General features: G+C 41.3%; 1 protein-coding gene across 7 annotated transcripts in view; it reads right to left on the bottom strand.

Annotated features, from left to right (window-relative positions):
• PRDM16 (PR/SET domain 16) overlaps window positions 1–18,437 on the bottom strand; it is a 332,665-nt gene that overhangs the window by 161,343 nt on the left and 152,885 nt on the right. The gene's annotated exons all lie outside the window — the stretch shown is intronic.

Here is an 18,437-nt window from a genome sequence, read left to right as displayed (position 1 = left end):
TCAAACTGCAGCTAAGAACGTTATAAAGTAATAAAGATTATCATCACATATAAAGGCCAAAACACTCAGCTTCAGCAGAGCTACTTGGCCGTTTCGGAAGCAAGACGGAAGGCTTGTCCCAGTACTGCTCCTGCAGCTCCCACGCGTTTTTAGACTTTCAGTGGCTTCTCCAGCTGTGGCGGACACGAGCGTGGGCTCTGCGCTCCCCAAGGCGGGTGCCTCGGCCCAGTAGCTCCCCGTGTGGTCCCGGCGGCCTCCTCGGCCCTCAGCTCCCCGCGTGTCCTCTCATCGCCTCCAGCCAGGCGGTCCGGAGAGCACTGGGCAGCGCAGAAGTAGCTCCAGCCTAACTGCCACTGGCTGGTAGCTCCATCAAGGTTAACGCGCTATAAAAGGACTTGATCAAGCAGCCTGACCCTAAGTATTCAAACGGTTTCACTGACCTCCGCGAGGACCTCAGATGTCTAAGGTTAAACACATACTCAAGTGCTAGTGTAGGGTCAGGGTACTCTAGGCCTGGGCAGCGCATTTTGGCTATCAAGTAACAGTGAAAAAGCTAAAACGAACAGCAGTCAAAATGTAAAGAAATCAAGAATAAAATGAGAATGGCCAAGCACTTAAAAGACCTTTACTTGGGAGAAAAAAAAAAGAAGAAGAAGAAGAAGGAGAGAGTCAAGTCCTCTCTTGGAGTAAGTTGATTTGATTCTGATAAAACCAAGGAAGTTACTTTGCAACTCAGCAGCAGCTGAGGATTTGGCCCAAGGCTCTTGGGCCACTTTGACCATGTCAGCGGAGATCAACCAATCTACAAATTTTGAGAAGTGTTGGCAAATGTTTCCAAGTTCAGCTGTAATAACAACCTGTCGCATTTTATATAGTAGGAATCCTAAACTACTCTGTATTTTACAACAATTTTAATAGATACTGAAACTGTGGTTTGGAAAGTAGCTGACAGCAAACAGGACCAAGAGGTGAACACCGGAGCAATAAAAACCTGCGTGTTCACATGTGCACGCATGTGCACGTGCACATACTCCGACATCACCACGAAATACTGGAAGTTCAATATCCACCTAGAAGCCCACGCCACCAAGTTGCTGGGGAACTGCTCAGAAGTGCAGAGCACTCACAGCTCCTATTGCTTTTACTGGAAACTAGTGACCCTCAAAAGTCTTCCGAGAATTAGGCCGTGAACCTTCCAGAGCCGTAATATAAATATATACTTATGCTTAAATGACTTAAAAGCTTTCGTGAAACACTGCTGTTTCCAAACGAAGACACGACTATACTTATTATACGCAAAGCATCTTTAAATACAATTGGTGAAGTATGTGCAGAGTTCATAATCCACCTATTCGATGTGACCATAAATGTAGAAAGGAAAAAAAAAATAAAATGAAGTGCAAATTGGGTTGTGGTAGAGCCCTATATAAACAGGCTTAACAGTCAGGAATTCCTGAGTCTGAATCCAAATGCCAATACAAGCTTCCTTCTTTTGGTTTGGAGAGACTTGGTGCTCAAGGGACAAATTCTGTTTCTCAAAGGATATTTAATTCTTTTCTCTTCAATTCATAGCAGATCCCATATTTCAAAATTCCTAGAGAACAGAATTTCTGTAAAAAGTGTTTCGTACTCATCTAAAAGTTTTGTTTCTACAAAAAAGTATCACTGCTTTTTTATCTAAATACTAATATAAACTGTCATAGACAAAGTGAAACAAAAAATTGTTTCAAATTGAGAAAACAACTTTCTCATTCAGGAAATTTCTAAATGGTATATTTTTGACACGGTAAATTTTTTTTTTCAGTTTTCATCTAATAAAGAATTTCTGAGAAAAGAAATCCTAATTTCATGGAGAATTTTAGTTCTGATGAAACCCTATCCACACCCAAACTATCAGAACACGTACACATGAGAAAAGATATTTTAGCAATGGTGGGAGATTTGGAACTATTTTTGGATGGTATTTCTCATCCTTGCAAACATAATATTTACACTGGACTTTAAAAAAGAAAGACGATCATGTTGGAAGTGCAGCAGTATGGGGCTAAGTTCTGCCACAGACTTTCAGGGTATGTCCCTTAAACCGAAAGTGCCTAACTTTTCTGTTTTTCCTATTTGCCCATGCGAGCAAAGCAGGCTGAGGGTTTGTTAGTGAAACAGATTCTCACCCCCCCAAAAAAGGCAAATCAAAGTCTTCTGCTGTCAAGTCATAAGCGGGGCTCTGACAGAGCCTTCACAAACTTTCCAGGGTTCAGGGGGAAATTTCAAAATTCCTCTTTTGGAGTTTGAAGTCCAGTTTGAAGACCTTCTGAAAACTCCTTTCTAGACATATGAAAATTCAAGAGTTAGATCCGCCCCAAGGAGTACAGCTTCTTTGGCCTGCACGCTGCAAGCTCTGAGGGGCAAAGACTTGCTTCCGAGATCCTTCTCTGCAGCAAAAGGAGATGCTGACAAACGCGATACAGTGCTGTAAATACTATCTCCTAATTAGAAGAGAAAGAGAGAGAAAGTAAGTACCAGATGTGATGTTTATTAATAAGAATAACAAAAGATACTTTGAAAATCTACTCATTAGGTAATTGTAGCTCAGGCTGGACTTCATCTTATATGAATGCCATAATACTACATACAGTGCTTGACATGCACAGTGGGCTGTAGTTTTACAGTTAACACAGATGTTCTTAAATGTACTCAGAATTTACACCATATGCTTTTTCCATCAACTGATATGTTGATTTTAGCCAAAAGAAAGACAACATGTCAGCAGCAGCCACTTTAGAAAAAGTTGTGTTTTAGGAATCCGGTTGGAGGTATCTCTCCTCCGCCTTTTGATGAATTTCGTTGCATTTCTCCCTCTTCCCGGGTTCGGAGAACTGGTGGCAACAAAATCCTGACTTAGTTACATTATTTAGGGATGTGCTACAATTTTTGCAAAGCCTCCTGAATGTATACTAAACATGTCAAGTAACACCATGTGATTCTTTTTGAAAAACAGTTTACAAGCTGGCATTCTCCAGCTGCAGTTAACCCTAATTTGATTACATTACCGAGACAGATCACAATGAGCTTATGTAAATAGTAATGTTATCCATTCATTCCGCGAGCTCAGATAAACTGCCATTAAAAAAAAAAGCTTAAATAGGCACGGCTTGATGTATTCAGCAAACTGAAGGCAAAGAAGATGACAGACTAGAACCTGTCTCTGTTGTATCGCTGTGAATCTTGATTTTGTGCAGTGATTCTCAGAATTGCACCCAGTTGGAGGCAGAAGAGTGTCTCCAGCAATTCCACAGTTCGTATGCAGATAACAGCGCTTTTTAAAATTACTTTTTGTTTGTTATCATCTCTAATTCTTTAATAAGGCCTCAATAAATGAAAGGATTACATCACTACTGAGGTCAGTAAGACTTAAGTAAGTGCTTAACTATGTAAATCACTGCTCAAGTATCTGCTCGAGGCCCACGCTCGCAAAGCTGCTCTGCTCTGCGTCCGCTGTGCACGCGCTCCTCGCAGTGCCCAGCGCCGTTTAGCCCAGGTGCACCGCTTCGGGGACGCCGATGCCTGCGGCGCCTGCAGCCCTGGGACGGAGGCTGTGCCACCCGCACGGCCTCGATCCTGCCTCTTCCTCAGGAAATGCCAGGCAGCGGCCAAACATAGGTCTAGACCGTACAAAAACTGTCTCAGAAATAGCTTTTTTGCCCTAAGTTAGATCAAGGACTCTGACTCTCATCTGAACGCAAGCTCACATCAGTATTTTGGATGAAATCACAGCTTGTGTCTGTGCTGTGCCTAATTTGCCGTCGTTAACAGGCAAGTTACCCTGCTTGGCTGAGGCACCGCGAGCACTGCGCGACCATCCTGTACGCGTGTGAACACTGGGACGTGCACGGCGCACACTACTAGAGAACACTACTACTAAGCTACGAGTCTTATTTAACATAATTTTCATTAATTTTTCTTTTAAAGTTTTATCCGGCAAAATCCTGAGAGCACTGGCCCTGATCCAGTCAGGTATTTGAGCAAGTGAGTAGCGTTATAGAAATTAACAGAAACAGAGGTGTTCACATATTTAAGTGCTTTTTTGGCCTGAGCCCAGAGCACCTTGCAGGATGCAGTCCTCCAGCACGCCGAGCCAAAGCTCATCTCAGGTATGCTGCAAACACTGCCACCTCCAGATGCCTTGCGCTGAGCTGCAGCACCTCTACTTCCCCAGAACCGGTAATATTCAGGACACCCCCCTCGCAACACTGCCGACGGGGTCAGTGTTGATAATCTGGGGCACGGGGGAAGGGGCCGCTGCCAAAAAAGAACCTTATTTCCAGCTCTCTGCTAGTATATATTGTCGCGCTTGGCTCTAACACCTATAAACGTTCTTCCTAACTTTTTGCCTGTCTCTATCTGGCTTTAGCAAATGTTTCAGTACCGTTCCCACTCCCTGGCGTCCAAGGACAATTTTACAAGAAAAGCACGTGACGTATTTTTCATTGCTACTATTAGCCAGAGACACGAAAAGCCATTACTCATTATATTGACAAATGCTATTGCTGCTGCAGTAAAGAGCTAATCAACTCTGCCATTAACAGCTCTCTAGATTGCAAATAGTAAATGCACAAGCAGGAAAGGGTTTATTCGTTTATTAACAACTTTCCAAACAATCCACCTGTAAAATTTGAAATGAAACCCAAAACCTGATTTGTACAAAAGGTAACACTGGCATTTCCACAGAAAAGGAAGAATAAGCTGTTGCTTTTCTAGTTCTTTCCTGCAGTCTGGCATTATACATAAAGCACTTTTATAGTGTATAGCCAGGTTATCAAAAACTCACTGCTACTTTGCAGCAACTGTTTTTATCACCCACTTTAGATACATGATACTTTAGATATGTGATCAACCAAATATGAACATTATCATGGATACTTTGAAATGGCATATGGAACCAATACAGAATCTGCTGAATCATACTTACCGATTTTCAAATTGTCCTTAAATAAAAAAATTTAAAAATCAGTAAATTCTGTAGGTTCTGAACTCTGCTTTACATCTCTGTCTCTCTCTCTCTCTCTCTCTATATATATATGTATATATCCACTTTAAAAGCTTATAAACTGAGGCCTAAAGACTAAGCTGCCCGAAGTTATGCGGTAAATCAGTGGCAAAAATCTCAGCCTTTTGCCCTTACTAACTGAATCTCGAATAGAGCCGCTCTAGTCAATAAACTGGAATAATTAATAATCTGATCTATTGTCACCAGAGCTATCAAGTCTTGAAATACAAATGGAAGTACCAGTTCTCACCGCTGTATGAACGTTACACGGGCGGCCAAAGAGGCTTCGTGAGCTACCGTGCTTTATGCAAAAGGCGCAAGGGCGTTAATCTAGTTTCCTGGTGTTATTCGAGTATTGCAGGGAAGGAGCTGGTTTAATACTATTTTTAATACAGATGCTTTTGGTGTAAACATTATCACCTGTAGTTTGCCTATCTGTTTTCATCTTCCAGTGCAAAGATACACTCGCTCCCTAAGCTTCCTGATGTTCCCCAAATCCTGTCACGTTTAATGGCCAGTTTTTATACGTTTTCTCCTCTTTAAAATACAGCATTATTCAGCTATGAAACCCTTATCCAGGCACACCTTTAAAATAAGGTCATCCGAAGATGACCCGCTCAGGGTGGAGTTACGGAAAAGGTCAGAAATTACATATATTGATGAAGGCCAAATGAATCGATTAAAAAGCACTATAATGCTACTTGCACGTAAAAGATTAACTCTGTTGGCAAAAGTCTTTGAAGGAATGTGGATTCGTGAGGACAGAAGAACTACATCAGCACTATATTAAAGAAAAAACATGTGAAAAAATACATATAAACCTAATCTTGCACTCCCAGAAAGCAGGCTTACACAGTGTTTCTTTACCGCCATTTGGTTTTCCACTGGGAAGATGTCCCATCCCTACACAAACTAGCAAAGAATAAGCCTATTCCAAACCTTTCTATCTTTGTATTTCCTTTAAAACACATCAGCTAACAACCCAACAGTAGCTGGTTCAGAGACACGACGGTTCTTTCGCAGCAGAGCCAGACAGAGAAGGAACCCACAGAAATAATTCTTAGGCACTAAAAGAGTTTTCTATCAGGTATATTTTTAAAACTACGGGCATCTTGCATCATTTTGTTGCCAACAGTTAATGAAAAGTTTACATTTTCTGTGGTAAATAATTTTGTGAAGCATTACTGAAGCTAGGAGATTTTCAATATCCTGCCTTGGGGATTTCCAGCAAATGTGCCTGGAATTAAGAGGAAAGGGAGGAAAGCTCTTGTCTGAGGGGAAGAATTTCCTTTCCCGGCTGGGTGAGTGAAGGAGGATGAACAGCACTGCTCTGACTGGCGAGACACAGGCCCAGGGCTGCAAGGAGTATGAAGAATAAACCAGCTATTCACTGCAAAGGGCAACCCTCGCACAACTGGGAGCACTCAGCCAGACTGAGGCTGCGGACCAGCAACAGTCTGTAAAGCCATGGTGTGTACTCCACAGACCATTTTATAACCATTTCTTTTTCAGTTGAAAGTCTGAACAAAAAGGTGGTCCAATCCTGCATGAAAAATGTTGAGTATTAGCAGGGATCCATGGTCCACACTTTCTGGCTACCTGTCTCACATACGCACCTCCACGCTTGCTTATGCTTATGTCTTCTCTGGCTTTATAGAGGAATTTTCCCTCGTTGCCAAATTTCCGGAGAACAAACTGCACTTTGTAGAGGTGGATCATTACAGGCTATTCAAAAAAGGCGTTCCAAAGAAAGGAACATCCTCAGTTACGGGTTAGCAACAAAGAGCACCTTCTTAGGACAAGAAACAAACTTCTATGCATTCAGAAAGGAGCAGGAAAACATCAGGGTTAGTTGATGGTGAAAAAAATGAACGTCAAACATTAAGAATAAGTTCAAGAATACAGCCAGAAAGAAAGAAAACATTCAATTTCCACACGCGGGGCTGCAATTTCTGCAGCGTATTTTAAAGACGAAACTCCTCCGTGACATTGTGACCAAGTTCTACTGCAAATACCAGGAAGTTAGACAGAGTCTAATGGGGAGCATTTGTAATAACTTCAATAAGCCGAGGACTTGAGACTTTCAGCCAAGACAAATAAGAGAGGGTACTGATTAGTAAATGTCACCATTTCTCTTGCCAAGCACTCAGCGGCTGGTGATAGGAGAGTATTAAATATAATCTCACAGTCTTTAGGGGCTGTTTGATTTTATATTGCATTCTTATCAGGTTCTTAAAGTCCAGTGTTAATGAGCATGAGAAATGCACTTGATAGTTTGGCAGTTTTGCTAAAAGTAGTTTGTTCATTCCACGTATTCCCTGGATCCAAGTAAGAGATGCTTTTCCCTTTCATGGATTGCAAAGTAGGGAGTCTTCCATCGATTTTCTTTCCCCATTTCAGTAACCTAACCACACCTTTAACAGCCTTTTATTTATACCTTACTTATTTAAATAAAAAGAGGTTTCACTAACTACAGAGAACGAAAGCTTTAAGATCCTGCAGCACAGACAAAACCTTTTAGGCAGTAAGCTGTCACCATTGCATTCCTTTTTGCGTCCCAGGGACTCACTCTCGAAAAAAGAGCAAGTCCCGATGAGCAATACAAGCCTTCTCAGGAATGGTAAAATATTGGGGAAAACTACGGAAACAATAATAAATGTTACTGTTCAGATTCTCAGTGACCCATCAGTCGAAAGAAATAACAAATCCAGACTGACAGTATGTTTTGAGAACTCTAATTGTGTTTCAGATATGGTACTGATGACAGCATTAAATACTTAGTTAGCAAAGTAAAGACCAGTCAAAGTCCCACCGCTATCAATTAAAACCTAACTGTTTTTAGGGAGAAACTGGGCCACCCTTCTTGGTCCTGCAAATGTGAAAAATGAGTCCCATTCACCAGGATGAAACTGGGTGTGATTCAACGCACAGGTGGAAGAATCAGCCCTCACCTTTCTCCTTCCTACGAATGTAAACTCAACCGATATTATTTTTGGTGAGAGCAGATTGTAGTCCATGTTACATATTTTCCTTGGAGAGCTGAACTTCATACCTGACCATTTTTTTTAGTGAATTACAGTGCTTTCTTCTCAAGTGTTAAGGCTTAATTTTCACTGTAAAATAACTTCATTTTATTTAACTCTTTCTCCCCCATCCTTCTAAAATTCACCGAGAAAGCCACCGTTTGAAAAGGTCACTCTAAAACTTCCAAGACTGGCTCATTAAAGGCGATGTTTACGGGAAAGCATTCACGTACCGGGCTTGCCAGCAACGCAGTCTCCCCGATTTGTGCAGCACAATCTGGGTAGAAGAGAACTGCAGCACCAGTAATACCACAGAAGCTCGTTACTTGACCGGAGAAGGAACACAACGGAAGTTTCTCTTGTAATGAGACCAGAACGTGGAATTTCCCCAGAAAAAGAAAGGAGGGCAGAGTGAAAAGTCAGGCATGGCTCTGACTGTCGGTCAGATCCAAAGATCTCTTCTTGAATTAATCCTACCTCTTTTACAGGATGTTAAATTACCCATCAAGAGGAGATTTTAGCAAAGAAGTTAGATAAAAAATCCAAGTTCTCTCAAAGTTCAGGAACTTCAGAATACTCTACTGTATGAGGACAGACTAGGCACAATGTCTCAACCTGAGGAACAAACAACATCCAGAATTCAGGGACGAATTTGATCCATTCTAGACCGCTTCTATCAGAAGATTTCTATTTTTTTTTCCTGATTCCGCACTTTCCACTGACCAGAAAGCGGACGGCTTTGCATGCTCAAAGAATTGTTTCTGCTGCGGCCATTAAAGTTCTTCCCAATTTTGCATCTCAGCTACGGAAGCACAGGAACATTAGAAGTGCTGCAGCTATTTTAATTACATTTTACAAGATTCTACCCTTATCTCTATAGTAAGATTCCCTGAACTGCCTAGATAACTTTCCTCAGGTAACTGTATGGGTGCAATTATGTCTTTTGGAGCTCAATTGCCAAATTCCTACTGCTTTCGATGGTCCCACTAAGTAAAGGGTCTCATCATTAGTTGTCAGGCTTGGTTAGAAACAGAATGCACCTGAAATTTCACATCTAAAAACAAAAAACAAAAACGTTTTCTCAACATTTTCAGAGTAATCTTGACTATTCAAGGGGATTATAAATTTTGCAGGTAATTAACAATTCCTATCTCTAACGAGACAGGGAATAGTCAAGGAATGGGCTATTGTCTGCTATTTTTCCATTTCTTCAGATATCCCCCAGAAAAAGGGAAATGTAAGAGTAAGCAAGAAAAAAGGAAAATTTTAAAAATAATTCCTAAAAGTTATTTTTAAAATGACTTTAATAAATATAATCTTGAACTCTTTTTTCTGAAAGGGAAATTTCATTATAAAATTGAGGTACAATGATTAACATATTCAAAATGGCAATATAGCCATAAAAAATCTTCTGAAAAGTGAAAAGGACACTTTGCTAGGCCTAACAATAAGAAGCATGTACAGTGTGAGGACTAGAATCAGAAATTTCTGCATTGTGTCTGTATTTACTCTGGGAATATGACTAGTAGAAACTTATGCTAAATAAAATATGAGCTGCTCTGACAGAATGTGTTCCAGATCTGTAAGAGTTCTATTGTCACTCAAATATCCACAGAAAAGAGAGGTCTGCAATGGAAGTTTAGGGCCATCAACTCTAAATTCTGTCTGCCTCACAACTACATAATACAATCACTTAAATAAATGTAACGACAGCTATTTATTTTCTGAGCAAAAAATCACCTCTAACAGTGAAGTGTGATGTTTTGGTTGACAGATAAAGCTTTGCTGTCTGCAGCAATGCAATTGAACTGGATGGTTAGCTTTAGTCATATACAATTCATCTATCTTTTGTTCTCAAGCCTTTTTAGTTATAAATATGGCTTGATATTGACAGAATAATAAAAATGAACCTCCTCTGTACTTCATATATTGATAACCTGTTTGTTAAGATGATCAGTAATAATCATAAGTAAATAAAGAGAGATCATGCATCTTCTGGTAATGGCAACACTGACATGCACTTGCTCTGAAGTATGGGGACCTCTGGGCTCAGGCTGAAGAGCTCATACTTCATATTAAATTGCAGGCTTACTATCCAGGACACACTGACATATAAATCTATACAGGGCAATGCACTCCAATCTTAGCCTCATACCTGTTACAGCTAGGATACCTTACAAAACACCCTCAAACAGAGGAAGGATACCGAAATGGACTCAACAGATATACCACCTAAACCGAGAATAATTCAGTATTCAAATACCAGCTGTTTGTGTCTCCTGTTGGGTGATGTTCACATAGCTCCAGCCAAGTGCTTTGCCCCATTCTTGCTAGGTATCACTGGGAGTATATTTATTTTCAATTCCACCCGTTTTTCCTTTCTTTTTTTTTCCCCACAAAATCCCCTTGATCATATGACAAAGTCTTGTCAGTGATGCCAAAATTCATTGACACTGGTCAACACCAATCTCTCCATGGTTACAGTTGTTAAATAATGGAACTGCTACAACTACCACCAAGGTAACAGATCTCAAGGTAGAGAGAAGAGCCAACTGGCTTTGGCTTTTCCCATCACCCACACTACATGGTCCGTGCTTATCATAGAAATCATAGGATGGTAAGGTTGGAAGGGACCTCTGGAGATCACCTAGTCCAACCCTTAGCGTAGCCCATACGGGGACTGAATCCACGGCCTCGGCATTAGCAGCACCACGCTGTTACCAACCAAGCTAAGCCTGCCCCATTATGTAATTGCCGTGCTTATACAGTTAATGATTTGAGAAAGAACAGAGAAAAAATGGCTGAATTCTCCTCCCTGCAGTCTAAAGAGATGACAGTAAGAACCCACGAATTATTTTACCACATTTAGAGAAGGTATAACCTATAAAATAAATTTTTCACAGGCATGCTTGGCTCTCATGGTTCAAAAGCTTTGTCTCCGCCCAAACAACACGACTTTGCTGAGCTCACTGAAAGCGTTCTAGTTACCTTTTACAAGCACGTCACATCACAAGCACAAACACAGAAGCAAACCTGCAATTCACTGCGCACAGAATTTGCCAAAAATCCAGCTCAGTAAACTGCATCTGCATCCTCAGTTCCATCAAAATGATGGTCTGCAGCGCAGTGCAACCATGCTCGTGCACCAAGCTACATAGCTGAGCTGTGACAGGCATTTTTGATCATTAATCACACTTGAAGGAAAATAAAGCTAATATGCACCATTCCCACCAATTTCCAAAGTTTAAAGTGAGAGAGGTGCAGTCTCATTTAGCAGCTTAGTTTTGCTGCTCAGCCTGTGAAAGGCACGCATGAAACCAGCAGCCTTCCTAATGGCTGGCACTGTCCGGGGCCGGGGGGAGGCTGTCTGGGAATGCATCCCTGCCTGGCACGCAGACAGAAAGGATGGGATATGTCAATTTGATACCCATCAGCAGTATAACCTAGCTGTCAGTTTAACATGACAAGGTCAGAGTTCGCCAGTGTGAGGCAGTAAGAAAAACAGCCCCTTAAAGCCTGAGAAGAACTCGAAGAGAAACATAAGGCTGTTATGAGAGGTTCAACTATTTATTTAGTGGAAGATGCAGATATGCAGTGCTCCTTTATCGAGACCATTTCACTAAGGTGTTTTTTGAAAGAAAAACAGTAAAAAAGTGACCAGCATAGCCATCAAGCTGCATCGCTTAACTCTTGCTTAATTTAACAGAATACATGCTTGGAAAACCGAAGTTGCGAAGAGCCTTGCACAGGCGCCGTGCATGAGGGGCAGTTTCTATACTGGTGCGCTTCGAAATTTCCTGGTAGGAGCTGCGTTTACCACAAGGAACAACTTGTGCTATTGCACATGCCATTGTTTTGCCACTTGTCCTCAAGATCCACTGCAGCTCAGAACCAGGATATTTGCTTATTTTGAACTGGTAAGCTAACTTGGAGAGAAGTCGCCAGTAGCAATGTTTCACGCCAGGAAAGGGAACAACAGATGGACAGAGAAAGGACGCTTTGTCTTCCCTTATTCAGAAATAATATCAAGGAAATGATATTATCCATAAAGAAAAGTTAGCACGGAATTATTCTACGGACTAACTTCAAGCATTAGCAAAATCAGTCGCTTATTTAAAAAGCATACAACGTTGTTTTATCTGAATTGATAGGGGGTGCCAGGTGAGTTCACTTTTAAGAGCTGTAGAAACAATCTCAGACAGAACTGGATAATATTATGCTTGGAATGATAATATTGTGTTTGGAAAAGGTCAATATTTTATTTAATCAGCCAGACAGAGTGGGTGGCAATTTCAATGCATTTTCTCGAGACAGGAATTCAGGGAGTCCAAATGGAAATAAGCTTCTGTTTTTTTTTTTTTTTTTTTTGGGCTGCTTATGACTTCTACAGGTAGAAATCTGTGTGTAGGGTGCTTAAGGCCACGGCATGATAGGGCTGGGTATAACTTGAATGCTTCTTCCTAGAGAGTGCCATCTGAAGTGGGTATAGCTGCACTTTGCATCTAGTTTGCAGACCAGTCATGTTTCAGGAACTGACAAATCAGAGCACTAATTACAAGTACAAGCTAAAAAATGAAAGCTAAGGTGATCTTTAATCTTTAGAGCATCTGTGAAAACAATAAATGTGAATCATTTCTCCAAATAAACCTATGACTGTGTATCACATGCTATGCCGAGTATTGTGCTTAACAGGGAGCGTGCAGAGTTTTCACTCTCAAGCATACAAAACAGCGACTGAGACGTAATACTTCGTGGCTGTGAGACTGCTGGGTGGTGCAGTCCCATTTCCAAAACTTCCTAAAGCAAAGTCAGCCATAAAAATTCAAGGACAAACAAGGACAGGAGAGAGAGAAGTTTTAAGTGAGATCTTTAACCGAGCAGATATTTGGCATTTGTCCAGAGTAAATTTCTAGAAAGAGCGGAACCTTAAGAATAAAATCCTCAAAAGCCTCTCCAAGCTTTTGAAGTTATTCCTGGGAGAAGTGACTAAAACCTCCTAGTTAGAACTGAAAGGCTTCACCAAGCTGCTCAAGAACTTCTGAGATCCAGGCCTGTGAAGCTGCGAGTTCATTAGGAGCCTTTGCACTACAGCCGCCAGGAGCACCTCTTCCACCGAGGTCCTGGCAACTCGCGCTGGCCAGATAAGCTTTCACGTGCTCTACACAAGTTGGGAGACGTCCATCTCAAAACCTCAGATCTGCTGCCGCCTTCCTTCCTTCATCATTGCATCCGAGAAAGACTACCCACAGCTGAAAACCTCCCCGAACGCCTGTCAGATGTAGCTCTGTATCCCTCCGTACTGCGCACTGCATCGGAGACGCATCCCAGCCCTCTGCGAGCCGCCTTGGGCCGCGGCATTACGACCGAGGTGCAGAAGCCTTCGTTAAGCTTCTGTGGCCGCACTTCTCCCGTAGGAGAAGCACCAAGGATCTCTTCCTTTCCTCCCGTTTGCTTCAGGTACAGCAGCAGGTACAGCTCGGCGCCCATCCTTGTCTCACCCGGGGAATCGAACCGAAGGAAAGAGGCCTGAGGCCCAGGAGAACCGGCAGCGGGGCGTCAGCACAAGCACCACACCGGATGAGAAGAGACCCTGCGCTGCTGCTGCCAGAGGCTGAGCCGCTCCCTTCTCGCCGGCTAACTCTGCTCGACGCCTTGTCCTCTGGGCAAAAAGATACCTTTACCTTCTCCATTCCCCATCGCATATTACTCCTTTCTCCAAACCGAACGGTTCCACACGCTTGTCTTTTCCACAGGGCGTTTCCAAAGCCTAACTCATGCTTTCGCTCTGCTCTTGAACCTACTTCTGCCAAAATGTAAGTTGAGGCACCACCTCGACGGTTTTCCGTGGGGATGGCACCTTCCCACCTGCCTGTGTAGCAACTGTATGTCCATTATAGCACGTGTCCTTTCATATTCTCCCATTCTACCTGCTTTCCCAGCCAGCTGCTGAGCTCACGCCAGACAGCTTGAGCGATCGGGGGGTTTTGTTTTGCTTCAAAGGTGCACACAGTAACAAAATGATGGGATATGTGAAAGCAGGATTAACAGTAGTACAACACGGCACAACATCAAACTATCACACACCACAGAAAATACTGTACGTTCTCGTTTCTATAGTGCCTTGATGCAATCCTGATTATCAGAAAGCTTCGTATTGAATGTGAGACTAAAGCACTTTTTCAGCTACCGGTCCAAGGTAAGTAATCACTGATTTGAATATAGTTAGAGATTCTGTCTTAATCACCAAATAGTCAGCGTGTGCCAGCACGGAAACTGTTGCTTCACGGGAACAACATAACGACTATTTAATAGTCTTACAAACTCGGCCCTCGTCTTCCTCCACAGCCCAATCTCTGGGGACTGAGAAAATGCAAAGCAAGCAGTGCAAAGGGAGCAAAACTCCCCAGCACTCCTGAGTCTCTGCTGCTGGGTCACCAGGGTCAGCTGGTCCCGTTTTGACTTAAGAAAGGAAAGGATGAAGTCGTTAGCACGGGGCTGCAGTGATTTCCCCAACCTTGCCCACGGCACCTGTTCCAACCAGTTTGGAAAGTGATCAAAACCTGGCAGATCTGAGGGCGCCCGGCTGCTGCTCCTCCCAGCACCCACAGACGAGCAGCTGCAAAGCGAGCATCGGGGGCTTACGCAGAAAAACACGCCCAGCCGCAAGTCCATATATTTTTCCGTTCAGGGCTGCTTCGTAGTGCTTTGACTATTTGGCGTCATACTGCAGAGTTCGTTAACGTTTAGAAAATTCCCTAAGCGACTGCAAGGCTTGGGATGAGCTGGTGGTGTCTTGGATTTGTTTAAGGATGTTCCCTCACTCTATCCTTCCATTCTAGGCCTCCTAAACATTACCACCTTTTATTTAAGGTGTTTGTTTTTCATTTTATAAAGCAAATCTAATTTTTATGTTAAAAATGCTTTAAAGGATATAGAATCCTTTAAAACAATAACTTCTGCAATGGAATATACAATGATTTCTGCAATAGAATAAAGAGAATGAAGAAAGAGAACGTCCTACATTATGCAATATATATTCTGCTAAAGCCAATGCTCTCAGTTCGACTGCAAATTTAGAATTCACAACTGTGTAACTTCCTTCCCTAATTCAGACATCTAGCCTGTAGGTTAGAAGACTATTAAAATTACATCCAAAAGCAATAATCCGGCTGACATTTAGCTGGGGCACGAGTTCAAGTTGATTAATATCTCACCTTCAAAAGACTTATTTTTAGTGTTCCTACTTTTGCCAAGAATATAATGACAGCAGTATTATCTGTCAGTCTATGTGGTTTCTTAATTGTATTTTGGTTCAGATCATGAGAAGTGAAAACAGAACTTTACAACAACTTATCCAGGCTGTACTAGTTGGTGAAGGTACTAAGGTTTTAATTCACTTTTCTGAAAGTAAAAGCTATTTAAGCACGACTCCTTAAAAAAAGAAAGAGTACAAAATCTGCTTGGACTGATGCATAAGCACACGAGCAAACTCTAACGTAGACAATCTAGTTTTGGAACAATTTATTCTACAACTCTAACTCTCAAAATTTGAGGTTCTTACTGGAAAATATACGTATGATTACGTTTTGGTCCTTCTTTTGCTGTCACAGCCTTTTGTCTATGCAACCAACATAACGTATGTATTATTTTTCACCTTTAGGGCTGCACAATGAAATGAAGACATGAGCCGATTCAGCCACAATTTTTGTTCTGCCTTGTGCCTGTGCAAAAAAGATATTCCGTAGAGTGAGATTTGGCCTTGTAGAACTGCTGGCCTAAGTCACTTAAAAGGAATACACAAACTGGTACAGATTCAAGTTTTATGCATTTGAGATTCATTTAGTCCTGACAGATTTCAAGCAATCTGATTCAATTATGAATTTGACTGCTTCTTTTCAAAATATGAAGTCCTTTTCCTTGCACCATTTGCTTGTGCTCCACAGCAGAATTGGTATTCATCACTGCCCTGCTGTCCCCTAGCCTAAAAGATAAAACATCCACAGGGTAATAAATGTCAAACTATGATTATTGATGCTTTCAGTTAAATTGATTATCTATTTGAGGTGCATAGTATGGTGATTTATTTCTGTCTCTTTACGTTGCATTTGCACAATGGCTTCCCTGAAAGGTGAATATTTTGATTGCTTTAATAGATTTTCTATTAAATCTTATTTTTCAAAAGTGGCTCACAACCATCCCAGTCCTTGTTTAACTGAAATGGCACCTGAGTCTGAAATATGCTCACTGTTTTCTGTTATCTTCTGGAGTGTGGAGGTTGAGAAGTAATATGTGAAAACAGAAAACGAAAACTTTTGCTTAAGAGTTAATAATACAGAATATATCCTTGACTTATATCCCTCATTCAAAATCTGAGAGCCTGGCACAGAGATTTAATACATGTTTCTGATAGCCTGTTATTGACAATTTGAAAGAAAAATGGCCTGATTCTACACTACTTTGTCTGAATGGCTGGCAGCGATATTGTAAAGCAGGTGTAGTACTCTGCCTTTTACTCTTGTTTTGCATTGATGCAAGTAGGTAAGAGGTATATAGAATCAGAATTTACTAGGCAAATGAGAAAAATAGCTAAGCAAGAATAAAAATGAGGGATATTTGAGAACACATTCACCATATAATTAGTCTTAAAAAGTTAGGTTTACAATGAAGAAAGAAAAGATGAAGTCAAAACCTTTAATGGAGCTGCATTAAGAACAAATACAAAAAACAGGACCGGGATATGTTCCAACAGAGCTATTTTAGGAATACTGCTGTCCTTCAAGAATGTGGCTTTCTCTTCTCCACCTGCAAACATTAGTTTGCATCTCTTTCAGGAATGCAAATATGACAGCAAATTTCAGCAGTTAGCTCTAAAACGTTATACTTAGCATATCAGAGTATAAAGTCCTTCATAACCACCTGATTTTTTAGAAGTTTAATTTTAGTTTCAAAAAAAAAAAGGTGGTGGGAAGCCTTTTCAGGTTCCTATGTGCTTTTCTTTTCTTTTTTACAGACTGCATTAGACAAAAAGTGTATATAGTCTTGAGCTTTGCTGACTGGTATCCTCCTCAGCAGAGAGATGAGATGACCTTCGACTTGTCACTGACATTGTGTTTTTATTAGTTTCAGATAACAGGAGCTATAAAATTCAAAGACATTTGCTCACCAATGATAATCAGCAGCTGCTTCACAAACAACGCCTTTATTAGCTGCATCATGGTTAAGGTGATACAAGCTGACCTTTTTCTGGTAATTTACTTGAAGAAATGCCTTATGTGGCTGGACAAGCAAGTACCAACTTCCAGTGCTAGCATTTCTTCAGAGCACAGTACAGCTGGTTCCAGTCTGTTTCATAAAGTACATCTGACTCAAAGATGTATTGTTAGATACACAAAGTCTACTCATCAAGCTATGCGTGTTTTCTGACATGCAGGAAATAAGCATGAAAAAAACCATAATTCTCTTAAAATGTTCTCCTTTCAAGCTATGAAGAAATCCATGTAAAACTTATTTTCAAGCAGATAAAGACCATCAATAAGAAAAAAACTCACATCTTCCCGGGGAAAATATTCCAGCAGTGGTAAGCCACTCACTCCAAATTTGAGATGGGGACACTTTTTTCTCCAGTATTCACATCTGGTATTTCCAAGTAATGGGAAAGCACTATGGAAGATAATTTTGTGACCAACCTTGCTACACTCCGCCCGACAAGTTTCCCATCCTCTATTAGCACAGCACCCACAAAACAGGACCAAAGCCCTGTTGTGCTAATTGATACGGAAAATACGAGCACAAGCCTGTTCTGAAGTTCTTACAAAGTTAGTAGAGAAGACAGACAAATGAGGAGGGAAAAAAAAGAGAAGGATTACTATACCTATTTTACAAACATGAGTCTGAGGCCAGAAATCAGGTGACTTGCCCAAATCATACAGATAGTCTCTGGCATTCAGAAATTGAGTTTCAAGCTCTTTAGACCTAATCTTAACAATAAGGCTGTCATTCCTCCTCAGATGCAAACACCTTTGACCCCAGTAAGCTCAGAATTACACACACATCAATTCAGACTTTGAAGCCTGGCTTATCTCTTGGTAGTGTAACTGTCCCCTTCTCTGTGACTAACAGAGCTACCTGATTAAAAACAGGAAAAAAAAAGAACAAACAAACAAACAAACAACCCCCTACAGCTCAAGCCAGAATGAGCCATCTTACCAGTAGTTTTACAGGCAGCGCTAAGATTACTCTCCTCGTTACGCGCTATTTCCATCCCGACAAAGCCCGGAACGCTTTATAGATTGTGCGTGTACAGGAATTAATTCAACACCAGCTGACACACGACCAGCTCTGGAGAGGAACCACGGCAGGTATTTAACAAC

The sequence above is a fragment of the Rhea pennata genome, chromosome 22, assembly GCF_028389875.1.
Source record: "Rhea pennata isolate bPtePen1 chromosome 22, bPtePen1.pri, whole genome shotgun sequence".
In the NCBI taxonomy this organism is placed as follows: Eukaryota; Metazoa; Chordata; class Aves; order Rheiformes; family Rheidae; genus Rhea; species Rhea pennata.
This window is presented reverse-complemented; position numbering and strand designations above follow the sequence as displayed.